Source organism: Quercus robur, chromosome 7 (assembly GCF_932294415.1).
Source record: "Quercus robur chromosome 7, dhQueRobu3.1, whole genome shotgun sequence".
Classification (NCBI taxonomy): domain Eukaryota; kingdom Viridiplantae; phylum Streptophyta; class Magnoliopsida; order Fagales; family Fagaceae; genus Quercus; species Quercus robur.
The window spans coordinates 45,945,611-45,959,669 of NC_065540.1; the positions used below are offsets into that span (position 1 = coordinate 45,945,611).

At 35.5% G+C, this 14,059-nt stretch overlaps 1 pseudogene; it reads left to right on the top strand.

The window, feature by feature from the left end:
- The first annotated feature begins 6,793 nt into the window (after positions 1–6,793).
- LOC126691504 (alpha carbonic anhydrase 4-like) lies at positions 6,794–12,230 on the top strand (annotated as a pseudogene).
- The last annotated feature ends 1,829 nt before the right edge of the window (positions 12,231–14,059 follow it).

Below are 14,059 nucleotides of genomic sequence, written 5' to 3' on the forward strand. Positions count from 1 at the left end.
AGACCAATTGGGTATTGGGGTAAGGGTTCAACTGTAGGTTGGTATAAGGTATTAGGATTCTTTTACTTGTAATCGCTTGTTTTGATAATAGTGGATTCTCAGGAATAGTGACCTTAAAATCATCCGATGGGGTTTTTGCCGTGTAAGTTTTCCCAATTCGTAAACAAATCACCTTGTCAATTTAATTTCCGCTGCATACTTAGTTTAATTGATGATTTGTTTGTGCTATCACGCATATTATATGTTAATTTGATTAATTAATCAACTTGGCTAATTAATTAGTTAATTCATCACAAGGAGTCAATACATTCTTGGCTTATCAGGAAAGTCTAGATATTTTCCAAAAATTAGAAGTGGATTGGATACCAAGTTTCTCACACACCTCTTCTCTCTTTACTTGATCCACGTTGGGAGAGAAATAGATTCTAGATTTATTCACACTCATTTTTTGGCCTGATTCAGAGCAAAACACTTGCAACACCTGCGATATGGCTTCGCAAACCTCCTCCGTGACCTTTGCAACCAAAATAAGATCATATGCAAAAATAAGGTGGGAGATTCCAGTGTTCCCCAGTAAGGCCTTAAGGGGAATCCAGTTGCCTTCCACACACTTACCCTTAATAAGATGAGTGAGGAATTCCATACACAATATAAATAAATAGGGAGATAGGGGGTCTCCCTACTTGATGCCACAAGAGGGGAGGAAACTATCCATCTTGCATCCATTTACCATAATCGAAATACTTGTCGTGTAGAAACACAACTCATGATAAGTTTGGTAAGGTGTAAGGGGAAGTGGAAAGCTTGGAGTACTTTGTGGATAAAGCTCCATTCTAATCTATTGTACACCTTTTCCAAGTCCACCTTGATGGCCATATACCCATCCTTGCCCTTTTTTCTATCCAACGCATAAATCATTTCTTGGGCAATTAGTACATTATCCAAGCCTCTCCTTCTAGGAATGAAAGCGGCTTGCATGGGCAAGATAAGATTGCTTAGATACGGTCTAATCCAGCCCACAATAATCTTCGAGATCACTTTGTAAATGGAATTACACAGGCTGATAGGCTTGTAATGTGAAAGGATCTCCGGGCATTGGCATTTTGGGATGAGAGTAATAAGGGTTTCATTAAGATAATCCAGGATGCAACCTTGGGCAAAGAAAATTTTAATTTCATCACAAAATGATTGTTTGAAGTCATGCCAGAAGTGTTGGAAAAATCCAACATGAAGTCCTTTTGGTCCAAGAGCCTTAAATGCCTTTAGGGCCCACAATCTGACCATGATATCCTCCTTCAATACCTCCCTTCCAATCCTTTCTTGCTCCTTTTCCGAGAAAAAGTGACAAGAGAAGCTAGAAATAGGAGAATTGAGACAAGATTTTTCCCAATCCATGGGATAAAGATCATAAAACCCTCTGTGTATGTGTTCCCTGACTTGATCTTCCTCAAACATCCACTCCCCTTCTTTATTTTTAATACCTCTAATTTTATTCTTGTGTCTACGAACAATAGTGGATAGGTGAAAATACGAAGTATTTTTGTCTCCAAAAGCTGCCTCATTCAGTCTAGACTTAAGGGCCCATAATTCCTCCTTTTGAAGTAGGATAGTTGCATATTCTTCAATCAATTTCTTTTCCAATTAGATCAGAAACTCTTTTGGATTGTTGGTAAGGGCTTTTTAAGTTCCATTAATTCTTGCAAGGACCCTTTTCTTCCTCATAAAGACATTGCCAAACACATCCAAATTCCACTTTTTAGCCCTGATAGTAAAATCCATGGTTGCCTCTAAAAGGCCAATGAGCTACCCAAGCACCTTGAACAACCTTCGAGAATTCAGGATGAAGCAGCCACATTGTTTGAAAACGAAATGGCCTATTGGATGCATTAGGAGGAGGCCTGAATAAATCTACCAACACAGGGCAGTGATCAGAAAAGATTTGAGGAAGGTGAGTTACAGTTGCTTCAAGGTACATGATTCTCCACTTAGTATTAGCAAAGCATTTGTCAATCCTTTCCAATATGAAATCCGAAATAGGCCTCTTGTTAGTCCAGGTAAACCTTGGGCCAGCAAAACCAAGATCAATCATATTATAGCTATCCAGACAATCTTTATACTCTAAAGCTCTATTGGTGCTTATCTACCCCCATACTTATCCTCCCCACACAAGACTTCATTGAAGTACCCCAACATAAGCCAGGGTAGATTGTGAAGCTTAGCTACTTCAGAAAGATTTGACCAAATTAATCTTCTCTCCGCTATTCTAGGACTAGCATATTAGCAAAAATAAGCCAAGAGTGATTAGTGGAGCATACCTTGATAGTGGCATGAATTTCTTGTTCTATGGAAGTTAGCAGGTTCACTTTAGCATCCTCCTTCTTCCAAAGGATCCAAAGCCCACCCGCGAAGCCAATGGTTTTTGTTGTAATGAACCCGTCAAAAGGAAGGCCCTCAATTATCCTACCCGCTCTGTCACCCCCTACTCTTGTCTTGGTGATAACCATGATGGAAGGATGGTGATTGATTGCCATCTCAAAGCCCCTCTGCAATTCCATATGAGTATATTCATCTTGACGAATTGACCCAATGGAATCTCAATAGGACTAGGATTCAAGGTGGCCGCTTCCACCATGCTCCAACACATCCTTCGTAATAGGTCCTTGCCCATTATCTAGTCCGGTTTCCATATCATCAAGTACTTGAGGATGCCGAGGATGTCCTCCTTGCAACATATCATTAGATCGCAATTCTGAATTGGTGCTAAGATCTGGACCAGCTTCAAGATTGGATGATTTCCCATGTGTGCTGATGTTGACCCCCTAAAGTCCACTACTCTCATTTCCTGAATTAACCATCCTGATTCGTTGTAGTGAGGAACCACTGATGGCCTTTGTTGCCTATTCAACCTCTTCGCCTCTTCCTAAGATATTAGAGGAACATCCGTGAGAAATTTCCACCACGGATTGGGTGTGATGCCCCAAGCTGGGTGATCCGGGTCCAGATACCCCGTCTTGCGGCTTTCTTAGGTAAGTGGAAACATGGTCTTCCATGCACTCCTAAATCCCTCCTCTACCCAGCCCATGGTGTCCATCAAAACAGCTCTTATCTAGGTTTTACTTCATCTGGCACTTGAATCACCTTGCCCCTGTACCTCATTACCTAACCTTGCCACAAATTCTGGTTCAAATTTCTGGAATTTGTTTCAATTAGTTCTGATACTAGAGCTTCCAAAGGTAAAGGAAAGTTGGCCTTGAATAGAGTTGGCACCTAAGCTAGAAATTTGCCTTTTGAGAGATTTAGAGCTCTTAATACCTAGCCCCTTTGTAGTTCTACTTTTAGTGGGGTGAGTGGCTTTACCCTTATAATCCTTCATATTGGCCTCAGAATCTCTTCCTAACGTTCCTTGACATAAAGCCATTTCATTTTCTAATTCAAATTTCTCTTCCCCAGGTGAGTGATGTGTCAACTCAGTAAGCATAGGGCCATGTTATCTAGATCTACTCGTTGGGGCTCGTGCGTTGACTTGTCCTCCACCACATACGGATTATCAAAATGATTACCTAATTTGCCCTTGCTACTTTCTTTGTTGGGATCCAACTTAGTTACTAACCTGTTTCCATTTAAGGCTGGGATCCTTTTTCTTGTAACTAGCATCCATAGACCAAAGTTCTGATCCAATTGGTCTTCCTGATCCCCATTTGAATGGGTAGCTGGTTCTTCCTCTTCCCTGAGCTTTTTCCCCTGTTCTGCCTGCTTAACACGGTAGCAACAATTTTCTAGCTTATGGCCTAATCTCCCACAACAAAAACACAGTGTAGAGATGCCCTCATACAACACTTGTTGATTTATACAACCCACTCTGACCCATTTCGTAAGTGGCTTCTCAAAGTCAATCTGTATGCAAAGCCAAGCATAGCTACCTCTGGATTCTGAAGCTATGTAAGAGTCAATGTGGAGCACTAGCCCGATAGCTTTGCCTATTTTCTTAAGCACTTCCCTATCATAAAATTCAATGGGAAGATCAGGTAATTTGACCCATACTGCCATTGAGGATAGCTTGGCTTCCGATGCCTTAAAATATGGCTCCCAAGGTCTAATTGCAGGAAAATGCTCCCCCACAAACCAAGGACCTCCATGGAGAACCTTGTCATAGTTCTCAGAGCTGCTGAATAGTATTAAGAAAAAATCCTTCCCCAAATTCCCCAAAAAATCCTCAGAGCCGCTAGTTTCCATAATGCATTGATCTTGAAAGTCAGGTAGTTGAAACCAACAGTCCTACCAAAGACTTTCACTATCAAGGCCTTCAACCATGGCTCTCTGATACACATTTTTGTTTCCTTGGATGGCTTAACTTCAACCATGCCTTCAACAAGCGGATCTATATCTGTATCAGATTCATACTCCATCTTCGAACTCTTATCAAACTTAAAAGCTTGTTCGTAGGCACCAGGTATCTCTCCAACCAGATTGTCTTTGTAACTAACTGGGACTCTGGGCTGGGAAAAGTTCCTTGCACCTAGGCTTTCCTTGAATTTCTTGACACTTCAGCCAAGTTCATCTTCTTCTTCACTAGATCGTGGTGGTTCAAAGCAGTAGTCTACTTCCATTGGTTCCTTCTTAGGTTCAAGCTTATTTGTAACTACACTGTTATCTAAGTACACGTGGATACTCAATTGAATTAACATGTTAAATCATTTAAATAAATCCCATAATAATAATATAAGTAATATGATTAACATTACATAGATACTCATTTGAGTTGACACTTAATGAGTTCAGGAAATGGATAAAGTTTTCCTCTATCCCTACTTATCAAAAAAAGAAAAAAAGTTTTCCTCTATTCCATTTTCCTAATGCATAAAGCCATTTACATTTATTATTATAACAAGTCATATAATTGTTCAACGTGCATGTTTAGAGGCTAGTCATATAATATTAAAACAAGTCATATAGAGCCTCTGAGCACACGCAACACACGTGCTTAGAGGCTAGTCCATTATATGATTGTTCTCAAAACCAACCATGTACATTTAATTATATGACTCATTAAACAAGTAAAGAACATGTGAATATTCAATTGAAAATTAACACATCAAATCATTTTAATAAGTCCCATTATTATTAAATAAGTAATATGATTAGGATTACATATAAATACTCATTTGAGTTGACACTTAATGAGTTTGAGAAATGGATAAAGTTTTCCTCTATCTCATTTTCCTCCAAAGGTCCAACCTGTTTTCCTCCAACACATAAAACCATTCAAGTGTATTATTAAAACAAGTTATATAACTCATTAATTAAAGGGGAAATTACACTTTGCCCACCTATGGTTTTTTTGAAAAATACTTTACCTACCTGTGGTTTAAAAATTGGCACTTTACTTACTTGAGGTTAGCTTCGTTTGTCTCCCATTACCCACATCTGTTAAAAACAAGGGTAAATTTGTATTTTAAGGGCAAACCACATATGGGCAAAGTGTAATTTCTCCTTAATTATATCATGTGATGAATAAAAGTACACTATGATAGTTTTATTAATTACCATGTAGTTGTTACATAATGAAAAGCGTGATAAGGATTAGTGTAAACACAAAATTTCTCACGTTTTAGAGGATAAGTCCCACTTTGGATTGATCTCCTTGAAGATAAGTAGTAGATTCTAATTGGCTCAAAGTTAAAGAGTCCCACTAGAACTTGTTACTTGTAGATAATTATCTCTATTTTATTTATTTTAATAGAGATAATTATTAACTATTATCATTCCAATTTAATTAGGATAATTATCATCTTAAATGACACATGTCAACACTTGACTTATTTAATTTAATGACATATAAATTTAGAATTTGTCACTAAATTTTGATGTGGCATTTTATATTTGGCTTAAAATTTTGACTCCTACAATTAGATCTCGTCATAGCTTAACAAAACCCTTAAATTTATAAGGAGATCCTTGACTCCACAAGGAATACTTGAAATCTATATGTAAAAACTAAAAACAAAAAGCCTCTTTTGAAATCAATATTGATATTTTGACCTATCAAATTTTGTTTTACATATTGCAAGCCTATTTATAAGCTTCAAAAGACTTATCTTACAAATCAAAATATTCTGATCCTAATTGATGTTCCACCACATCTACAAAATGTACTTCAAGCCGAATTTGACTAATTTGATTCAATGAAAGTTTATGGTATTTCTTCTATAAAAAAGAAAAAAAGAAAAGGATATTTAAGATTTTATTTCCTTGAATTTGACTACAAACACTTAAAATCAAGGAAATAAAATCTTAAATACAAAATTATGAAAATTGACATGAAAATTCAAAAATTAATTAACGATACAAATTATCCCCTATATTATTTCCTTTGGATTGGGAAAATTTTTCTACAAACCAATTAGAAGTTAAACTTTTTTCAAGAAATTTTATTTCCATCTAAAAAGTTTTATCAATTTAAAAATTTTAAAAAAAAATCAAAATCAAAATAAAAGAAGAATAAGAAGAAGTAGTCCAATTAGTAACTAGACATGAGTTGTTTATCCCGGTAAGCCCTCATGCATGGAAAAGAGGGAGCACGCACCCTTGACCCTTCCAAAAAGAGTACTTAGCTTAGCTGGGTTCCGAGAAAACAGAAATCAATGCACTCCTACTCCAATATTATAGATAAAGAGCAAGAGATTAGAGATACAAAGACGACATAGGCAATCCTGAAGTCTTAAACACAAACACCAACAAAAAAAAACAAAAAAAAAAAAAAAAAAAAAAAAGGACAAAAACAAAAACAAAAACCATGACCTTCTTCCACACCAACCCCAGTATCAATTTTCTCTTTCTCATTTCTCTTATTCTCTCATCCCACCTCTACAATGTCTCTGCAGATGACTCTGAAGTGGGTATGTTATCTCTTTCTCTTCTCTGTGTCATGTAGTTTTTATTTTTTATTTTTTAAGTTATGAGGAATGCAACATATTGCTGTCTTGCTTCATCTTCAAGGACTCTAATAAGGATTTTGCTGGTCTTTTTTTATTTTATTTTTTATATTATAAGTATTATTATTATTTGAGATTTGAAGGAATGATTTCTTACTTTCTTTCCATTTTCTGCATGGATACTGGACACATAAAAAATAAAAATAAAATAAAAAAAAACCAACTCCTTTTTTAGTTTTTTTCGGTTAATGCTTGAAAATAAAGTATTGGCTTCTTTCCTTTTTGTTGCATCGGGTTCCAAGGCCAAGGAAACAATGCTTTATTTTACTTGTCCTGTCCTAGGATCACCTACTCTTCTTTTCTTTATGTTTGAGAAAATTAGATGCTCTCTCTAGGCTTTTACTTCACTTTCTTGGTATAAATATATTTTGATAGTGCTTTATTTTTAAAGATAGTAATGCATTTTGATGTTGGGCATTTGCATGGAAACAGAATATTACATTTGTCATTTGCTTCTCCTAATAATAAAAGGACTATTGAATCCACTATATATATGTTAGCAAACAGGACTGTTATCAGTATTTATCAATCATCCTATTTATGATATGACAAAATTATAATTGGTGCTACACTCAGAACATTTTTTTTTTTTTTTTTTTTTTTTTTTTTTTTTTTTTTACAGTAAAAAAGATATGGAAGATAAAATGGGAAGTTTTAACACACTTCTAACCAATTGAGCTAGAGTGTAAGATCATAAAATATCAGATCATGACTACTTTGAATCATTGTATTCAAATAATCTTTTCATGCCTTGCAGAAGATGAATCAAAATTTACTTACCTTGAAGACACTGGTAAAGGTCCATCGAAATGGGGAAACATCGATCCACTTTGGAAAGCTTGTGGTAATGGAAAATTCAATCTCCTATTGATCTTCTGAACAGAAGGGTGCAGGTTTTTCCTAGCTTGGGGAAATTAAAAGGGGATTACAAACCAGCTCAGGCTGTTGTGAAGAACAGAGGACATGACATTTCCGTAAGCTGCCAGCCTGCTACTGAAGCTATACTTTGTTATCCTTTTTCGTAGTTTTAATTTGGATAAATTCCAAAAACCACCCCTGAGGTTTGTGATAATATCCAACTAAGTCCAAAACATTTTAAAACCTACCAATTTCATCCAGAAAGACAATTTTGTCCCTGAACTTAAAAAAAAATAAAAATAAAAGCCGTTACTTTTTTTTATTTCCTCTCCCCCTCTCTTCTCTGAGTTCTCCCTCTCAGAACTCTATCTGTAATGGAACCTTACCCACGGTGAAGCCCATGACTTGGTCACCGGCATCAACAACACCACCAATAAAAATCTCTTTCAAAACCAATAGAAACCCCCCAAAAAAAAAAAAACAACAACAACAACAACAACAAAAATCCAAGCCAAACAACACACATAAATCCCTTTGAAAATTCCCAATGAAATCTCCTAAAAATCTCAACAGAAAATTCGAAAAGTGTTTGAAACAAAAGGTGACCTATGGAAATAAGAAGGTCAATGGTTTTGTCGTCGGGAATTTTGTCGATGACGGTGAAGTACCGGCGTTGTACAATCTCCCAATACTCTGACGAGATCTGTTGTCGGAGATTATTGAAACTCTCAATCGAATACTTCAGCTTCTTCCTCAGCCCGTTCACCACAGAGGTCCTGGTCCGATCCACAGCGCCCCGAGCTTGACTTTGATCAGCTTGTCTTCTTGAGAGTGAGGGACACGTTGGCATCCATGCAGGATCGGAGGTCCTTCACGGCCTTGGCATTGTAGAAAGAGAGGGTTTTGAGAAGGAGAAACTCAGAGAAGAGAGGGGAGAGGAAATTAAAAAAAAAAAAAAAGTAACGGCATTTAGGTTTTTTTTAAGTTCAAGGACAAAATTGTCTTTTTAGGATGAAATTGATAGGTTTTAAAATGTTATGGACTTAGTTGGTATTATCACAAACCTCAGGGGTGGTTTGTGGAATTTAACCTTTTAATTTTTATTGAGTACCAATTTGGTTAATGTTTGTAAGCTTAATCTAATGACTGTTTGAGTTACATACCCACCAACTTGGACCATTTGGAACTTGGACAGGTTAATCATTCAACGATCAACCTGTTCTGTTTATAGAAACATACATCACATGGACAGTTTATATGATCCCTATAAGCTTTAACTCAAATATGTAATGGGATAATTCTATTGCACACATCTATGCATTTACACACTACCAAAATATAATTGAAAAAATGATTTTAAGTTGAAAACGAGACTTTAAGCCACAATTTCAGTTGTTTTGGGCAATTGGTAAATGCACACAATGGGTGCAACAAACTTGCCTAAGATGCAAGTATGTGTGTGCATGGGTATACACACATACATATATATTATCTCATGAGGGTTTTGAAGTAGTAATGGTAAAACATTATCTTACTTATATCGAGCAATAGATGTACAAAATGAGTTTAAATATATCGATCTTTTTATTATCTATAATGGATGTTTCGTCAGATGGCTTGGAAAGGAGATGCCGGACATATTAACATAAATGGGACTGACTACAATCTGCAACAGTGTCATTGGCATTCACCATCTGAGCACACATTCAATGGATCAAGGTTTTTGTTTACCTTCTCTTTTTCATTTGATACATCAACGGGAATTTGATTTTTGTAAGAACCACTCCAAACATTGCTTTTGTTTCCGTACAAAAAATATAATCTTATGTTTTCAGGTTTGACTTGGAGCTCCATGTAGTTCATCAAAACCCCAGTACTAACAAGATAGCTGTTGTTGGAGCTGTTTACAAATATGGCCGCCCTGATCCCTTGCTTACAGACGTATTTAGATGGTTTTCTCTTCATTTGCTTCTAGAGATGCATAAATGCATATGCATTATATTTATGCACTATTGACATAAATGCATCACATTATTTATTAAAAGATTAGGCCCCTTCCTTTGAATGGTATTTAGATGATTCTCTCTCTCGAGCATATATATGTATAAGACATTCATGATATGATGCACATAAGTATTATTCAGATAATAAATGCATTGCTTTTAAATATCATGTGCATGTATACTACCATGCACATACTTAAAAAAGTACATGCATGCATGATCCTCTTAAGTTGTCATTTATCAATACAGTAATGAACATAGAGCTCAATGCAGGAAGGAACCTAACATCGCAAACAATGCCAACAATTTCAATTTGAAAAATTCATTTGTGTTTTGTAATAGCTGTGTGACACATTTATGTCAAATGAGATTTACACTACACAAGAACCATGTTCAAAGAGATAAATAATCTGTTACGTTAAAACATACAAAAAGATAGACAAAAAGACAATTGTGTGCATGCTGTTTGTTTATATATGCGAACAATCATAATGAGAACCCATTAGTTTATGCTGGATGAGAAAGGCTTGTCTAGCAATTGTGTTGTCTAATATTCATGGTGATCTAACCAAAACACCCTTGTAATGAGTGACAATGTTAGTCCTTGAGTATATTTTACAAATTTACAGCTAGTGCAAATATCTCCTATTTGGAGCACCTTGAAACCACATAGACGTGAAATTCTTCAATCTAACCTTCCATAGGTTTGCCATGAATACTTGAAGTTATAGTTAAATTTGTCAATACCAAATAATGCCATTATAATACCTATTAAGGAGTATTCATTCAAGAGCTAAAGTTTTAAGTTCCAGTCATTACATACCCTTCATTTTATCTCTTTGTTAATAAATTATAGAAAATGATTAAGCATCCATAAGGATCCATTTATGGGTTATTTAAAATGGTTTGGAATGCAAAAGTAATAGCGTACTTTACACATATATGCATTAGAAGAGTATTGTCCATCATGAATGAATCAAAATCTTAGTTTGACTTATGATTATTTCTTCCTATGAATTTTCTTGATTATTGATTTTCTTTATGCCCCCCCCCCCCCCCCCTTCTTTTTCTGAAGTTGTTCCACCACATAAAGTCAGTTGGGGAAGAAGAGATAGATTTGGGGATGATGAACCCAAGAGCTATTAATTTTAAGAGCAAAGAGTATTACAGATACATTGGTTCTCTTACAATTCCTCCCTGCACTGAGGGTGTCACTTGGACAATAATCAAGAAGGTCCTTCGCTAAGCACACAATTTTCTCAACCAATAAATGAAATATTGGTTTTGTTGCCTTTTCCTTTACTCCATACATGCACTTTCCAACATACAAATTCTCTTTTATAGGTGATGACAGTTTCAAGGGAACAAGTGGTAGCATTAATGAGAGCTGTTCATGATGTAAGTGTTTCTGAACTGGGATGACATCATTTTGATGAAATACTCCACAGAAATTAAGGATGTGCAGGACTAACCCTATAAGAATGATGATATAATCATAAGCTTTTGTTATTTAACTAAAAATCTGAATATGATATGACTCACGAGTTCCAAATCTGACCTAGCATTTTGTCAATTTTTTCGAAGAATAGTATAACAGCTGCAAGATAATTCTCAATATAGGATATTCTAGTTGATTTAATCAACATGTCTTTTTTGGCATTGGAATCTCTGAAGTGGATGGTGGTCCTATACAGACATACAGTGGATGCCACTGCCTGCTTTTTGGAAGATGTCACAATGGTTGTTCTGAGATTTAAAAGATAATTAAAAGGATGAAGCTTTATTATTGACCAACAAATTTTCACTCTTTCACATGAAGCTAGGCTTTTTGGCTTATTTTACTGGAACTCTAACCGCTGATGTATGAAGAACATTTTCCAAAATAAAGAGAAAAATTAATAATTATTTTGCTTTCAAGTTCAAAACTAAAAAGAGAAGTGGGAAGCCAATCTATAATGTGTGTTTTTGTTCACTTTGATATATGTATATAGTATGTATTAAGGTAGATGGGTTTGAATCTTCTGTAACATTTACTGCTGGTCTCGGGAAAGCTACTGATGGACAATGGCACATCATTTGAGATACTTAATGCAGGAATCAGTAAATACAACAGTCATAAAGTAAGGGAAACAATATAAATACTATCAAATGATGAAGGAAACAAAAAATTTTCCTCTAAATTGCCTATTCACTTTAAGCTAATGTGTATGCTTTTGTCTTGACCAAGAAGCAAATTCATTTTCAAAGACATTGTTATTAATTTGATTGCTGATTTGTTCTTTTTTAGGGATATGAGTCAAATTCAAGGCCGACTCAGAAATTGGGTGAAAGAGAAGTTCGGTTTTACACAAAAAAGAAGCTTAAAGGTTCTGGTTAGGTTTCCATAATTTGAATATAGAAGTAATACTTGCTGAACCACATAACAGCATTGTCTTCAAATAAGAGATTTTTACACACACCAACTAGAATACCTTCCCTGTGTGTCTTGAAACAAAGATGTTGTTACATGTTCAGCAGGTAAATGAAAATAAAATATGAAACTTGACATTTCTGTTAAGTTTCAAAGTTAATGTTTCACCATTTGAAATAAGAAATTAGGAGCAGTTTTTGTTCATGCATACATTGTTATCATTCATTCCTCGTAAGGATATTTTATTTATGACTATTTGGATTCTTGTCTTGTCAAACACAGAAGTGCACAATTAACACTATAGTAATCTGAAAGTTAAACGGGTATTTCTTTCCCCCAAGAAAGAAAGCGAGTGAGAGTAGAAACCTTAAGCGATGAGTAAATGATGAGAGATTAAACAGGATAGCTAATTGGAAAAGGGAACACTTATCGGGAAGGTTAATTCTTACATTGGAAGGAGAACCAAAGTGAAGAAGGAAAACAACCACAAAATGTTGGTCAGCGTTGTCATACAGCTAAATGAAAATATAAAAGCAGAATAAGGACGTGCAGTGCCCTTTAAAATTTTGTTGAAGAGTTTTGGTCAGCATGAAACTACAGCATATACTTGCATCGATCTAGTCTGGTGTTCCATTCTCTCTTTTTTTTTTATTCGATAATACAATGAGGGAGAATGGGATTTGAACCATGTTTCCCTTGATAAAAAGAGCATGCAATGTTACCGAGCTATAAGAGTCTTGTGATTGTGTCCCAATCTTACGTTGCAGCTCATATCACTTCCTGTTTGTAACCGTTAATAACACTTAAGTGAGGTAATAACGTAAACTGTTCGACAACAAAAGGGCATTCATATGGGATTAAGCACAAAAAAGTGCTCCTTTCTTGACGTTTGGATCATTAATCTACCATAAGTGGTTCCGGTAAATTCAACTAGAAAAAGTTTTTTTTGACTTTGAAACTAACCCAAAAAAAAGAGTTCAATCTGTGACCAAAAACATCTTGTTATCAAAAGATTGTTGGCAGAGAACCTCTTTTTACTTTTTTCTTTTTTTCTTTTTTTTTTGGGAGTAAATAGCACATTGTCTAGTCGCCCCATAACTTGAATGAAAAAAACAAACGGATTGAGAAGCTTGTCAGCAAGACAGTATCCACGTTCTTCCTTCAGGAAAAAACTTTGGTAGTCCCGGAGCACTGCTCCGGGGTCTCACAAAAGGGGGTGTGCTCCACAAGTGGGTCCCACCATGGGGACCATCTCTCTTGTGAGAACCCAGAGCAGTGCTACAGGACTAACTAAGAATTGCCCCTTTCTTCACCAAGCTTTTACACTATAATCAACAAAGCAGAAAAGAACCTGGTTGTAAGCTGCATTTGACATGAAGAATATGACTCGTGTGCTTCTTGTTGGAGACCAAAATGCACCCACGAGAGCTAAGGATGTTAACCAAACAAATGGAGGATTAAGTCTCAATTAAACTAAAAAATTATATCACTTATTTTTCCCTTTTGAGAAAAATCACGTAACTTTTTTTATGAGAATTTATCCTTTTCTTTTTTCAACCTACGTGTAAATAGAATTAATATTAAAAATTTAAAACTATAGGATAATGATAATTATGATACATAAGATGTTTTAGTTTGAACACAAAGATATTATATTTAAAATCTTATGGGGATACAAAACCTTAAAAAGAGTTACACAACTCAAAAGTGCCTCTCGCAACTCAGTCGAATCAATTCTGCCACTCCTGTCCCTATCAAATCTCTCAAAAATATCCTGAGGCAATTGCAATAGAGTT